Source organism: Octopus bimaculoides, chromosome 5 (genome assembly GCF_046866305.1).
Source record: "Octopus bimaculoides isolate indiv1 chromosome 5, ASM4686630v1, whole genome shotgun sequence".
Classification (NCBI taxonomy): Eukaryota; Metazoa; Mollusca; class Cephalopoda; order Octopoda; family Octopodidae; genus Octopus; species Octopus bimaculoides.
The window spans coordinates 111,897,271-111,914,442 of record NC_142932.1 but is presented as its reverse complement, the minus strand read 5'-3'; the positions used below and the strand labels follow the sequence as shown (position 1 = coordinate 111,914,442).

The following is a 17,172-nucleotide window of genomic DNA, read 5'->3' as shown; positions in this document are numbered from 1 at the left end:
ATGCAGACGTGCAATCTCTTTCTCTCTCTCTCACACACACACGCATACACACACTCTATCTCTCTCACTCTTTCTCTTTCACTCTCTATCACACACACACACACACACACACACACACATTCTCCCTGTCTCTCTTCCTCCTCTCTCTTTTCTACCGCTACAACGAGGTCTAGGACATATAAGAAATGGAATGGTTTCATATCACTTCTGCTCATGCCTTCTCGATTCACTCATCGCACTTAGTCTCGATATTGTATCGACCCCTCAATGTCCTTACATTAACCACCACAAAGACCTTTATTCTCCGAACATCATCTCTCTGAAAATTCCTCGCAGAACATGGTTTTCCTGCAATCGTCGAACTGTAACAATCCTAGAATATTAACCGCGTCGATCTCACTGGCCATGATTACAGACCCTTCCTCCGGACCAGTTCCTCAACAGAATATATATATATATATATATATATATATATATATATATATATATATATATATATATATATATATATATATATATATATATATATATATATGTATGTATGTATGTATGTATGTATGTATGTATGTATGTATGTATGTATGTATATATATATATATATATATATATATATATATGTATATATATATATATATATATATATATATATATATATATATATATATATATATGTATATATATATATATATATATATATATATATATATATATATATGTATATATATATATATATATATATATATATATATATATATGTATATATATATATATATATATATATATATATATATATATATGTATATATATATATATATATATATATATATATATATATATATATATATATATATATATATATATATATATGTATATATATATATATATATATATATATATATATATATATATATATATATATATATATATATATATATATATGTATATATATATATATATATATATATATATATATATATATATATATATATATATATACATGTTTGTATTTTTTTCATTCACACTCAAATTTTCGCGTAAAATCGCGAGCAAAAGATCTCATGCAAAAATGAAAGAAATGAAACGAAAGAAATCTGAAAAAAAAAACATTATTAACTAAGATTTATATAGGTAAAGCAGATAGTACGATTGAAGGGCGGAACTAATTAGCTGCTCTCAAACCTAGTAACTTATTTTTAGAGGTTGTGATTTAACAGAGAGGACAGAACATCAGATTAAACACATTACACTTTTTAGTTATGCCCTATAACTTCTTGTTTATAATGTTTCTAAGATAAAAGATATCTTTTGCTGAAAAAAGAGCAAGTTCAGAGATCGTGATTATAAGTAATATTAATTAAGTCCCATATTAAGAGAGGATTTATCAATAGAGAGTTAACTGAAAAATTGTTGATGTAAATCCATCACCGCTTCGAGAACACATTTTCAAGAGTAGAACAAATAAATCTGGCTATTTGTTTATAAACAATGTATGATGGGGTTTGAAGGAGACTAAAACCGGAAGATTTACACCAGTTGACTCCAAATAATTGCGGTAGACAACTTATATAGTTTTCTTGATCCACAAGTCCTCAAGCACATTTATAAAAGAGTATCAGAAATATTCAGTGATTTGACACATCGATTTGTCCGAAATTTTAGGGAACTACTCACTCGTCTATTCACCTCGATTGCTCTAGCAAAGTTAATAGCAGAAATTCTATCAGGTCTAATTATGCAGCACTCCTGCTTGGTACGAAAGATATGTTCTGTCGTTACTCCGGCCATTCGATCAGCTCTCATTCGCTCTAGATCCAAGTACGCCCCTTAAAAGTTTGTAAGTACCCTTCTACTGCGCCGCACTTAGGTACAAGTGTTTCTAGTTTCTTATTTCTTTACTGCCCACAAGCGGCTACACACAGAGGGGACAAACAAGGACAGACAAACGGGTTAAGTCGATTATATAGACCCCAGTGCGTAACTGGTACTTATTTAATCGACCCCGAAAGTATGAAAGCAAAGTCGACCTCGGCGTGCTAACGTTTCTGCCAGCTCGCCGCCTTATGTTTCTAGTGTTTCTAGTTTCTACTCCCGGGGAGACTGACGATGGTCTATGCCAGCAATAATTTGTCCTTCGACGAAAAGTTTATTTTGAACACTTACCCTTCATTTGAGAATAAGGAAGAGAGAGAAATTACTGTTGTCAGTTTTGGTTACAAATGATGATGGATTCAAGTGAAGTGAGCGAGAGAGATGAGTGGAGGATTGAGGTGGTGTGAGAGTGTTAGATGTCTAAGAGGGGAGGGAGTGGACAAAATGGCCTGAAGACAGAAAGTTATCGTTAACATCAAGGTGTGCTTGGCATATTCTATACCCTCCTAATTGTTTCGGCTAAAGAATAATACTAAATCCACTGAAGAAAATTTGATAAAGGAGTGTAATTTGTGTAGGTCAATAGTTAACCAAAGTGGGGAGGCGGTTGTTGTCAATAGAAAGAAAAATGTCCAGGAAGGTGATAGAGGTATTAGATATGGGAGAAGTCTATGAGTTTATCTTTAATAAAGATGGCGCTGATACAGCCATCGATGTCATTGCGGTTACAAAACTCTGTGGCTGGTGTAGAAACTGGGTGAAAATTTAGGCTTGAGTATGGTCTACAAATAAACTAATACAGACAAATATATAACCAATATTCCAGAATTTATACATACACCAAACAGAGAGAAAATATTACATGAATACTTTCAGTTCAATACAACAAACATTGCACGTACCCATGTTACACAAAGCTACACTTGGTTTTATAGTGAAAGAATGGATTAAACATGGAACTACTGAAATACTACTACTTGTAAATTCCACTCCACGCAAATACAATTTTATTCATTCAGTTTTACTATAAATTTTATGAAAAGGGATATCATTTCTAACACACAGGCATCAATTTTTCAATTGTATAGAACCTCACAAGTTTACATCTTTATATGCAAAAACTTGTTATCTCTTGACGTCTCTGGTTCAGACTCGGATTCCACTCATACATATTAAAACAAATATATGAATGTTTACAAATATATATATACAAAGTAAACAGACACAGTTGTGTGGGTTCAAAGTAGCAGAAAATGTATAAACACGAGCCAAAGGTTGTGATAGAGAATAATAATTACAGGATTTTATGGAGTTTCCAATAAAGATTGACCACATTATTAAAGCAAGAAGAGACTAGATACGACTGCAGAAGGCAAAGGAAAAACAATTTAAGATCATAGATGTTGCAGTACCATTTGATAATACAGTGGATACCAAAGAAATTGATGAAGTTGAGAAATAGCAGAACCTTGTCGGAAAAATGAAGATGAAGACTAAGACGACGGTTATTCCTGTGGTATTTGGTATTCTTAGGTAGCACCCGAACCGTTAAGAGGTTGAATGACATTGGAATTGCGACTCGCATTGTCAATCTGCAGAAAGTACAATCCTGTATTCTACAAGAATCTTAATACAAAATCTGTCAACAGGCCTCATGAAAACATCTCTTTTAACTGAGATAGCATGTAATACTTTCGATAATAATAATGAGAGTTTCTAATAAAATGCAGTGTCAAGCATTTTCCGGCAAGAGGGGAAAGTCGTTATATGAAATTTCAGTTGTTGATTGCTGCTTACTTTATCGATTACGGAAGGATAAAAAGTAAAGGCACAAATTAATAACAACTTCAGCAACAATATTTCTCTTCATAAGTCGTGTTAAGTGGTTTGTTTGAAGCCATAATATTAGTAATATTAAGTCATCAATGCATAGATTTAATATATATATACAATACAAAGGCGGTGAGCCGGCAGAATCGTTAGCACACTAAGCAAAATGCTTAGCGGCATTTCGACCGTTTTTACGTTCTGAATTCAAATTCTGCCTTTCATTCTTTCGAAGTTGATGAAATAAGTACTAATTGAACCCTGGGGTCGATGTAATCGATTTATCCTCTTCCCTGAAATTGCTGGCCTTCTGCCAAAATTTGAAACCAATATTTACAACACGAAGTGTATTTATTGGTTGTATTTTGTTTCAGTTAACCTTTCTGTCAATGGACTTTAATGAAAACCAGACTTTAGTGGCTGTTTTATTCTGCACATTACCTCCAAGATGACATCAGTCAAAAAGTATTTTCAGAAGCGGGTAGGTTCTTTTTTAATATATAATTTTCTTCTTCATTACTTACTGATAATCATTTGGGTGTTTATAAAATATGCTAAAATACTCGAACACAAATATTCGTTTTACAACTCAATTATTGAATGGTAGGATGTTATGTACATGCGTTCTGAAATGAGAACGATATGCCGCCAACACACCGCTGAATGATAGCTGCAGAGCCTATGTTGACACTCCGTTGCTTACGACGTCGAGGGTTCTAGTTGATCAGATCAACGGAACAGCCTGTTCATGAAATTAACGTGCAAGTGGCTGAGCACTCCACAGACACGTGTACCCTTAACGTAGTTCTTGAGGATATTCAGCGTGACACAGTTAGCCCTTTGAATTACAGGCACATCAGAAACAGGAAGTTAGAGTGAGAGAAAGTTGTGGTGAAACAGTACAGCAGGGTTTGACACCATCCCCTGCCGGAGCATCGTGGATCTTTAAGTGTTTTCGCTCAATAAACACTCACACGCCCGGTCTGGGAATCGAAACCGCGATTCTATGACTGCGAGTTCGCTGCCTTAACCACTGGGCCATTGCGCCTCCACTGCTGCAGAGCCTACCAACAAGCCTTTAGATATGTTTACATTACAGTTAGAATAACTTTGTTTTCTTATTTTACATTCATTTTTATAATGTTTTAAAAAATTGAATACACTGTCACATATAGAAAAATTAATAATTAAAAGCACAATAAATGAGTATAATATAATACAAAGTAAATATCATAAGATAAACACACACACACACACACACACACACACACACACACACACACACACACACACACACACACACACACACACACACACACATATATATATATATGTATATATATGTGTATATATATGTATATATATGTATATATATATATATATATATATATATATATATATATATATATGTGTGTGTGTGTGTGTGTGTGTGTGTGTGTGTGTGTATAAATCAAAATAAGCAACAAGGATATCCAAAAGTAATGCAGTACGATCGTTTCCTGCGATTCCATTTAATTGAGCAATGTAAACATTACATCAAATGTAAAATGTAGGGCAATCTTCAGTTGCACAAAGATATGGAAATATATATTGTTTACATTATAAGATTCTTTTATGCATTTTAGGAGACTGCGAGAAATAGTCGTTTTATCAGTGGAACTCGAAGTAGATAATGCAATGAATAATAGTATGTAGAATATTGGGTTTAAAAAAACCAATTGGAGTGAAACAAGATGATGACTGCACGTAGGACACGAACTTAGATATTCTGTGAACAAGACAAATATGTTGTATATATAAATTGCACTGGGCGCAACAAATAATCCAATGAAATAGGTGTAAAAACCGTTCAAGTATTCTTCCGAAAACTTACACAAACATTGCAAAAGAGAGCAGTCAATTAAACGAATGTTATTCTCTACGTCAAAAACTATACGAAGTCTATATAAAGCTACTAAAACAATAACTAGATTAAAGGCTTAAACGGTTTTTCAATAGAAATGATAAAACATTATTAAAATATCTTAAACATTTAAAGAAAGTTAGGGTGTATCGAAAGGAGAGAAACCTATTTCTTTGTCTGGTTTAACACCCCCAAATAATCCTTGCCTACCCTTCCCTGAGTCCTCTTTATCACAAGCATTTAGGCTTCGTCTGCAGTCTGATAACTTCCCTTCTTCCTACGTTCTCCTGTCTCGGAGGTGATGAAATGTTCATAGGTGTTGCTCTTCTTTCTCTGACTAAACAATTAAAAGTAACAAAAAGTGGCCTCACACAGAACCCAGCATATAATATGGACAGCTTGAACGTCTTACTCTGAAACTAGTTTTCTCTGTAGTATAAAGAGAAAATTGAATCAAATCCTTATACACTAACGTGAAATGGGAAACCTGTCCACGTAAAATAAATCCTCATTCTGTAACATCCATAATTGAAGGTATATCGCAGAAAATGTCTTTACATTTTTGTTTCTCGATTATATTTTCCATCCACTTATTTAACATCACTTGCATATTGTCTATCAAAGTTTTTCTCACAAATCAGAGCATAATAATAATACAGACATCTAGGGTTTGGAAAACTACCGTCTGCAAGAATGGAAACTTTTGGACGCGGAGAAGTCAGTAATTATTCAAAGAATGCTATAATAAAAAAAATTATATTTGAACGGCCCACGAAGCAAAATTGTTTATTACGCAGTTGTACATTATTCTAAATAATAAACTACTCTGTAACAGACAATTACACACAAACAAACATTATATATATATATATAATCGAAATGTACATAGGTCTATTTCATTATTATTATTATTATTATTATTGTTGTTGTAATAAAGTATTTTCAACGGATCAGTATTGAGCTCTATTTAAAGTTGATATATATATATATATATATAGTCAACAGATGAGATCCAGAGGTTCTCCGTATAGAAAACACTTTGTAGCGCTCAAAAATATTCAAACTTAGACTCCGATGTCTTTACGGGGGACCAATTTGTGAGATAAATAATGGTTATAAGAGGGAACAAGTTGAGCAGATATGGAGGAAATTAAGCGGATAAACAAATTGAATATATTAAATATAACAACTTGGATATGATATACAACATATATATATATATATATATATATATATATATATATATATATATATATATATATATATATATATATATACACATGCAAAACGAGAGAAAGCAAAAATTGAAGACTTTCAGACGATGAATATTTAAGTATAAATATATAGATATTTATATTAATAGATCAAACTTACACAGAGTACAAACGACAGAGAGAATTAAAGGGAGGGGGGAAATAAGGTGTTATAAGTCCAACAGCTGTTTCTGGGGGCTCGGAGATCCATCATAATGTTGGTAGATGTAGTTCATCACAATATGCAGTCAGTAATGGAAGCAATCAACATTGGTTAAATCGAGCCTCCGTCATCATGGTAAAAAGGCTCTTACATTTCAGATCATGATGCAAAGAAGTTTAATGGGGGAGGGCGGGCATTTATGTTTACAGGAACATAGTTTATTAGTTACAAACATAAACTACCGTGTTCTGTGATAAAACAAGATGCACTCAAAAGAAAATTGATATATCGGTAAAGCCACATGAAAAAAAGTAAACATTTTGAGTTTGATAGTAGTGGAAAATAACAACAGCAACAACGACGACGACGACGACAACAACAACAACAACAACAACAACAACAACAACAGCAACAACAACAACAACAATAACAATAATAATACACATCCTACGCAAAACACTTTCAATACAGTAACCATAAGAGCATCACAGCAAACCACAACACATACCCAAGGCACACGAGCTGCGCTCGGTAGTGAAGTGAAAGTACGTTATAAAAATAAAACTACTGCATAATAATAATAATAATAATAATAATAATAATAATAATAATAATAATAATAATAATAATAATAATAATAATAATAATAATAATAATAATAATATTATTATTATTATTATTATTATTATTATTATTATAATTATTATTATTATTATTATTATAAGAGCAAGGCATTAAGAACCAATTACATCAAATACACAGTAGACAACACATCAGAAAGTGATAAGTGCAGAATTTGTGAACAAAATGGTGAAATTGTATGACATATTACCAGTCAATGTACGCCACTAGCCCTGAAAGGGTATAAGAGACGTAATGACAATATAGCAAGGCTTGTCCATTGGACACTTTGCAACAAGTATGGACTTGACAGAGCAAAAAAGTGGTACGAACCTAAACCCGAAGGCACCATCGAAAATGATAATGCAAAGATCCTATGGGATTTTATGATTCAGTGCGACCATGAGATAGAGAATTGGAAGCTGGACATAGTTTTAATTGAGAAAGAAAACAAACTATGCTGGATCATAGATATAGCATGCCCAGCTGACAACAATTTATGCGATTAGGAAAAATGAAAAGTCGAAAGATATGACAGGTTAGCTTGGGAAGTTAAGCAGTTGTGGTCGCTGAAAAAGGTAGCAGTAGTACTAATAATTGTCGGAGCCCCGGGAACAGTGAGTAAAAATCTTGAGAAGTACATGGAACAAATAGGGGCTGCAATAAGGGTGGAGCACTTGCAGAAAACAGCACTGCTTGGAACCGCTCGAATACTCCGGATGGTGCTCGAAAAATAAGGTGTATTACCTTAGTTCACTGGTAGTGAACAGCTGACACCGTAGTACATCTCCAGCGTTAGAAGTTTGCAAAGACAATAAAATGATATAAAAGACGCCATGACAGTGTGGCAAGAATGATCCATTGGGAGCTCTGTGGAAATCATGGTATACAAAGTGCAAAGAGGTGGCATGAACAAACTCCAGAAAGAGTCACTGAGATTGAGAATTACAAAATCCTGTGGGATACAATGATCTAGTGCGATCACCTGACCACACATCGGAAACTGGACATTGTTGTGGTGAATAAAAAAGAAAGAATATGTATGATAGTCAACATAGCATACACCTGTGGCAACAAGATCAATATGGAAGAAAAAATAAACAACTATGACGATTTGAACTGAGAGATACGAAAGTTGTGGTCATTGAAGAAAGTAGATGTGATACCAATAATAACTGGTACACTTGGAAGTATCAACACTCAACTACCAGCATGGCTGAAAAAGATTGGTGCAAGTGTGAAGGTAGAACACCTACAAAAATCAGCATTGCTTGGAACTGCAAGAATTCTTCGCAGGGATCTTGAAGCATGACCAGTAGACAAATGTCACTTTACTCTGCTGGCTATGAATAGCTGACACTTCCCATCATACCTAGCAAAATAAGCTGTGAGTTTTTAACAAATAATAACAATAATAATAATAATAATAATAATAATAATAATAATAATAATAATAATAGTAAAGCCACTGGAGTCGGAGTATTGTAAGATTTTGTGGGACTTTCCTATTCAAACGGACAAGCAAATAATTGACCAGATATAACAATAATAGACAAGGAAAAGCGAAGGTGCTTACTAATTGATCCATCATGTCCGCTTGATGCCAGGATCGCAAAGAAAAAAGACGGAAAAAATACAATCCCTTAAAATTTGAAATTTGCAAGAATTTGGAATATGAAAATTGTAAAGGTTGTGCCTATAATAATCAGTGCATTGAGAACTATAAGCAAAGTTATAGATAAATGGTTGAAGGAGATTGGAAAAGAATGTCTTGTGGAGCTTCTACAGAAATTTTAACTCTTAGGGGGACAGGAAAGATTATCAGGAGGGTTCTAAAGCACTTGAAAGACGACTGACAGCTAGTGGATACCTAAGATTACATGTAGTAACCCGTTACCTACTTAAATCCTGCCAGGAATAAAACCGAACCTGAGTCATATAATAATAATAATAATAATAATGATAATAATAATAATAATTATTATTATTATTATTATTATTATTATTATTATTATTATTATAATGGGACTTCCCATTATGTACAGACCGGACCATCAAAGCAAATAAACTATTCATGATATATAGAGAAAAATATCCAAAGAGCGATGCTTTAGTTTTCAAAGAAAATTGCACACAACTTTAATTCTAAAAGAACATTGTACACAAGAGTGAACGGAGAATATTGTAAGAACAAGAAGCTTTGAATAAAAGGCATGAGTGACTTATCAAAACAGCAACGAGGTGATAGGAGCACAATAGATGATTCCCGGAAGTACAAACAGCCAAAGTGGAGAACACACATAGATTCAACCAAAAATGTACGGTTGATATTAGATACAAAAAAGAGGGAAAGGGTTAGGGTTATCAATCAGTAATCAATCATAGACAAAGTTTAATATTAAAAGAGTAGGAGTATATTGTAAAGTTCGCGCCTTTCACAAAGTCATTGATCACATTTGAGAAATGAAAGTATTTAATCGAAACTTGTTGGTGGACTCAACTTACTGGAAGTTTCAAATATTTCTCTATTTTACAAATTAATAGCAACAAAAACAATAGTGTCAACAACAATAAATAATCAACACTAATCCCTGTTTAGGGTCCATATTAATTATTTACACACACACACACACACACACACACACACACACACACACACACGCACACACACACACACACGCACGCACTCATGCACTCACACACATACACACACGTGTCTATCTATCTATCTATAGACAGATAGATAGATAGATAGATAGATAGATAGATATAGATAGATAGATAGATAGATAGATAGATAGATAGATAGATAGATATAGATAGATAGATAGATAGATAGATAGATAGATAAAAAGATAGATAGATAGATAAAAAGATAGATAGATAGATAGATAGATAGATAGATAGATAGATAGATAGATAGATAGATAGATAAAAAGATAGATAGGTAGATAGATAGATAGATAGATAGATAGATAGATAGATAGATAGATAGATAGATAGATAAAAAGATAGATAGGTAGATAGATAGATAGATAGATAGATAGATAGATAGATAGATAGATAGATAGATAGATAGATAGGTAGAGAGAGAGATAGATAGATAGATAGATAGATAGATAGATAGAATTTCCCGAATATGTAGCCCAATAGTACAGATCAAATTTGTAAGAAACAAATGTGAAGAAGCACTTTTCAGAATGTTATCAAACTTTTTACACCACCTTGATCTTTAGAACGATTATCTGAAAAGGATTATAATTGAATGTGTATGCAGTGGTATTAAAGGAAATATCTGTTTAGACAGGATAATGCAACAAACACAATTCATTAACTGTATAATAATGAAACCAAACAATTCAACTATGTCAATACCAGTACATACATACATACATGTGTGTGTATTTGTGTGTGTGTGTGTGTGTGTGTGTGTGTGTGTATGTGTGTGTATGCGTGTGTGTGTGTGTAACTGAATGGAGAAGCCTAAGTATATGGCTCTCAACACATTTGGTAGAAGTTATATTATTTAATAAGAGTTTGTTTCAGCCCCATGCAATTTATGCAATACACATACTCAAACAGACACGAAACTGTGATTGTTGGTTTCCTTTATATAAGTGATAAAGTGGGAGACAATGAAACAAACATTAAGTGTATTAAGTTGGATAAATAAGAAAAGGAAATAAATGCAATACGAAAGAAGTCTAAATATTGGAAACAGTTAAAAGAAAATAATTCTTGGGAGCTTACCTGTGAGATAGCAACGTTAGTGACCAAATGGATGAGAAGCTTCCCGATCTGCTGTTAAATAACTGTTGCGCCTCCTCTACTTTGATACACGTGTCTAAGCGATTCTATATGAATATTAATGAATCTAATTCTTTGCAATTCTTTCAAACTTCGTATCACAATTACTCTGCCACCTTATTATTGGCATTTTGTTTCATATTGACGTTTTCTTTCACCCTTCCTCTTCTTCCTTCTCCAGTACTTCTACCTCTCTCCTTTTCTTCTTTTCTCTCAGTTTCTTTTTGCGTATTTCATTTATGTATTTATTATTATCATTATTATTTGCTTTCTCCTATTTTTCTCCTGGTATGCCAGCCTGCCAATCTATATTATTGCGAACTCAGTGTTTCTATCTGTCTCCTAACAACTATTTCCATCTTCCTCACTTTCTTCATTTCTCTTTCCTCTTTCCTCCTCTCACTTCAGCTCTCTCTCTCTCTCTCTCTCTATCTATCTCTCTTCTCTATCTATCTCTCCATCATTTACACGTGTTTATTTTTGATGCATTTAGGGTTTCTTGATCAACAAGAAACAATTACAATATACAATTTGGTATAACAACAACAACAACAGGATAATAAGAAATCAATAACAATGAAGGGAGGAGATTCTAAAAATATTTACTCCTACGTATTTTATTATAATTTATGGAACGATCTGAGAACAACCCCTGTAGCTTATAATTCATGGTATATAACTAATATGACGAAATGGTAATTGGATTATGCCCACCCATTACATACAGTAGGAAACTATTAAATTACCTCTTTTACCATGTGTTGAAAAATGTTATGAATAATTTTTTTTAATCTTCCTTGAATTTTCAAATTAATTATAGCAAAAGAATCACAAACATGTCTTTTAGAATGTTTGACAAGTGATATTTGAAATATTAACTTTATCCCAGGTTCTAAGGACCAGGAATGTCTTAGTAGAAATGTAGACCCACATACAAATCAACGCACGGGACTCTAAAGTATTTATTTATTTATTGATAACAAGTCATAGAATATTACAAAGATCAGAATTGGGTCCCTAAAAGCGTGAAGCCCCGGGCAACTGCCCAACATGCTCATGCCTTAAGATGTGCCATGTGACTAGGGGACATGTGTGTTAATGAGATGTGTTTAAGCGTTTGAATGATGGGGTTAACTTTTTCTGACATGTATCTATATGTTGCTGGCACTCCGTCGCTTACGGCGTCGAGGGTTCCAGTTGATCCGATCAACGGAACAGCCTGCTCGTGAAATTAACGTGCAAGTGGCTGAGCACTCCACAGACACGTGCACCCTTAACGTAGTTCTCGGGGATATTCAGCGTGACACAATGTGACAAGGCTGACCCTTTGAATTACAGGCACAACAGAAACAGGAAGTAAGAGTGAGAGAAAGTTGTGGTGAAAGAGTACAGCAGGGTTCGCCACCATTCCCTGCCGGAGCCTCGTGGAGCTTTAGGTGTTTTCGCTCAATAAACACTCACAACGCCCGGTCTGGGAATCGAAACCGCGATCCTATGACCGCGAGTCCACTGTCCTAACCACTGGGCCATTGCTCCTCCACTATATCTATCTAGAACGTAACTAGAACGGCATGTCTTCGCTACGATGAAATACAGGTTAACTATGAATTAAGAAATAAAGGGGATCGTTGTAAAGTTCAACGCTCGGTAAAGATTCCAGTTTGATGTTTTTCGTCTCTGCTGAGGTTGCTAATACATTTGAGGGAATCATGAACATCAGATAATCATCTTTCATTAAGCCGGGTCTTTTCTATCTGTACGAAATCAGTAATGAGTGCAAAAAGAAGTGTGAAATGTTGATTGTATCTCATCTCTGTGGCAATTATATCCATTATCTGCATTTGTCCAAAAATATCATCAAGGTGTCTTTAATGGCGTATACTAAAAAGAAAAAAAGTTGTTTCTTTATTATTTCTTTTAATTGTTTCAGTTATTGGACTGCGGCCATACTGGAGTACCACCTTGAAGTATTTAGTCGAACAAATCGAACAAATCTGTTACTTATGCTATCAGCCCCTTTTGCCGAACCGCTATGTTACCTAGACGTAAACAAACCAACACCCATGTCAAGCGGTTGTAGGTGGAGACAAACAGAAGCAAACACACACACACACACACATACACACACACACACACACACACACACACACACACACACACACACACACACACACATTTATACTACGGCCTTCCTTACAGTTTCTGTCAACCCAATTCACTAACGAGGTATTGATCGACCCAGAGCAATAGTAGAGGACTGAACCCGAAACCATTCGGCTGCGAAGCGAGCTTCTTAAGCATACAGCCATGCCTGCGTGTACGTTTCCAAGTCTTCTGATATTTTCGAGACACAAATCTGGTGAAAGAAAAGGAAGAAGTTATCTTTAACCCAAAGACCTAATCCCAATGCTTGCTATTGAGTGAGTTCCCCTAAAGGCACCCAGGGGTGGAATGAGATGGTATTGATGAATTAAGCCTACTGAATCCCTCCGTTAAGCTTCTGCATTGTTCTTGTCTACCAATTTTTACTCAGGCATTTGCAAAAGTGTCGTAGAATGTTTGACGAACTCAAAACCTCGTTGTTACGAAGTGAATTCCTTACCCCTACAACTATGCCTGCATTTTCTGAAATAGTATTCAACTTGTTGTGGAGGTGCAATGGCCCAGTGGTTAGGACAGCGGACTCGCGGTCATAGGATCGCGGTTTCGATTCCCAGACCGGGCGTTGTGAGTGTTTATTGAGCGAAAACATCTAAAGCTCCATGAGGCTCCAGCAAGGGATGGTGGCGAACCCTGCTGTACTCTTCCACCACAACTTTCTCTTACTCTTACTTCCTGTTTCTGTTGTGCCTGTAATTCAAAGGGTCAGCCTTGTCACACTGTGTCACGCTGAATATCCCCGAGAACTACATTAAGGGTACACGTATCTGTGGAGTGCTCAGCCACTTGCACGTTAATTTCACGAGCAGGCTGTTCCGTTGATCGGATCGACTGGAACCCTCGACGTTGTAAGCGACGGAGTGCCAACAACATTCAACTTGTTAGAAATATTATGCGGGATAAATTCCCTTGAACACAAGATACGCTTTCAAAATAAATAATGCATGTATGTATTTCAATATAGAGATATTGTTTGAATGCAAACATTACAAAAGTGGATATTCTATATGGCAAATTTGTTGCTACAGTACCAGCAAATATAGAGCTGTCGTCAAAGCTCTGTTCTATATCTCCAGATGTGTACGTATTTAATGTTCTTTTAATGTGAAAACTGAATGTTTAGTTGCCATAATGCGTTCTGTGCAATAACTTCATTCTTTTAGCAGTGGTTCTCAATCGGGGTTCATGTGATCTTTAGAGATCCATATAAAATTTTGTTGTTAAAGTTTATGAGCAATAATTTGGTCAAGAATTTTTTAATTATAAAAATGCAATAGGATTTTATAAATATGGAATAGTCATGAGGGTCCACCCGAGTAAAATAGGAATTAAAAAGGTCCATAAGTAGAAAACGGTTGAGAAACCCTGTTTTTTGTTTTTTTTTAGGACCGCTGCTTAATTTTATAGTTATTACACTCATGGTTTGAATTTAGTTTTTCATTACTATAAAATTATGACATGATAAGGAAGGAAGATGCCAGTGGTTTGAGTTTGGGTGTATTCATGTGACTGTCATCTCTTCCTCTGATGTAAATACGGTCTTTGTGATGATGATTTAGTATTCAACCGAAAACAAGAGTAAGAGCTTTTGAATTTGAGGTGCCAGCTCCTATTATATTTGATCGATTTTTGTTGTCTTTGCATACTCAAATATAAAAGGCCTCCGCAATTTGTCTGTCCAAAAAGTGCTTTGTTTGGTGCTTGCTAGGAAAAAGAATCATTCCTCTTTAACCCCTCTTGATTTTGTCGATCCTTATACTTCTAGGTGATCTGTCATGAAAAAGGATGCTTTTTCTTTCGATTTTGAGAGCTCTTATGGATGTTAATGATTTGTAGATACGTGGTATTTCGTTATGCAACCATAATATACTATAAAGTATCTTTTCTACTGGAGGCACAAGGCCTCAGATTTGTGGGGAGGGGACTAGTTTCACTGGTACTTATTTTACCGACCCCGAAAGGATGAAAAGCAAAGTCGACCTTGGCGAAATTTGAACTCAGAACGTAGCGACGGGCGAAATACCGCCAAGCATTTCGTCCAGCGTGCTAACAATTCTTCCAGCTCGCTGCCTTATAATATACTATAAAGTATGTTAAATGATTTTATCTGTAGAAATAACCTTATCAAAAAATGTAACAGCGCACTGCTAGCACAGTAGAACGTGGTATTGTCTTATAAAAACATTTAATATACTATATAGTATATTATGGTTGGATAACGAAATACCACGTACCTACAAATCATTGGTATTTACGTATCAGCTCCAGGAATGCGTTTAATATATAAATTGATATATCCAATCACTTTGCACCGCTATGTGTGGTGGCTATTTAAGTAATGTGTTCGAAGATGATGAATGGGTTAGGTGGATGCTGAGAAGGGGAAAAAAACTCGAAATATGGCATATACGCCCATTACCCATTTTTTATCTTCGATTTTCATTGTTTGTTTCCATCTGACGTCTCGTATACGGAACGCGGTAGCAAAAATCAGTGCTGGCTATAATTTCTATAGAATATCTGTAGAAATAACCTTGTGGATGCTGGTATGTAAGCTTAAAATACTAACTAGTTTTTTCTACTACTAGTATCAATCCCTGTAAATCTGTCGATTGATCAGTTATCACGATGAAGTTGTGTAGTTCGGGAGTATCTCTGTTGTTGAGTAAGTCCTGTAAGTTCTTGTACATTTAAAATGCTAAAACTGTAGCAAATCGTTTTCTGGTCTACAGTCTGCTATATGGAAAATATATTTTCTTATATGTATGCACACTTATACATATGTATGATAGATTTTTTTTTCTCTTATCTCTTCCTGGAGCAAGGAGAAGAAGAAAATTAAAGGCATTTACTAAAATAATAAGATAAAAAGATTAAAAACTGCGGCGATAAAAAAAGGAAGAGTTGAGTTGGATAAATCTAACTAGATAGCAAGTCTCGTGCGGAAGAACTAAGATATTTCGTGCAACATGATGTGTCAAAAGTATATGGCCACTCTGACCATTAGGGTAAGTGCCCTCTCCTCATCCTCTTCTCTTAATCATTAGGTGCATGTTCAGGACAGACCCGCTCGATGGGACGTTCTTGTCAGTCTCACCAACCTTTCAATAAAGGCAGCACTTTCCTCTCCATCAACACTTTTCTTTTCAAGTGGAACTTGAAAGAGCTGATGAGAGCTTGGCAAAGAGGATATCTGTCTTCAGCCCTTTCAGTCTGGTCTATCACACAACCACTATTGCTAAGGTCACCATATTGATTAAAAAAAAAAAATACTTGTCCTTTCCGACCAAAGGAAGGCGGCGGGACGATCTTCACAATGGACTCAGCTGATAGCTGGTGCTCGGCATAAAGCCACAAGTTAGCTATTTTCAGGCACTGGACGAGTGCGTTCAGAACAGTTTCGTTACTCTAAGCGGTCCGTTACTCATGGATACTTCTGTATCTGTAGATGACGGCACTTCTGCACCTGTAGATGTTATCTCGAACCAGCAACGCTATACCCCCAACGGTAGCACCGCAGGTCAGAGTTTTTCTGAAAATTATTTATGGACCCCGACTCAAAAGTCCTC

General features: G+C 34.9%; 1 protein-coding gene across 1 annotated transcript in view; it reads right to left on the bottom strand.

The window, feature by feature from the left end:
• Positions 1–11,526, bottom strand: part of LOC149135683 (uncharacterized) — a 47,144-nt gene extending 35,618 nt beyond the window's left edge. The window contains exon 1 of the mRNA XM_089352949.1: positions 11,387–11,526. The gene's annotated coding sequence lies outside the window, so the exon portion shown is untranslated. The remainder of the gene's footprint in view (positions 1–11,386) is intronic.
• Between the last annotated feature and the right edge of the window lie 5,646 nt (positions 11,527–17,172).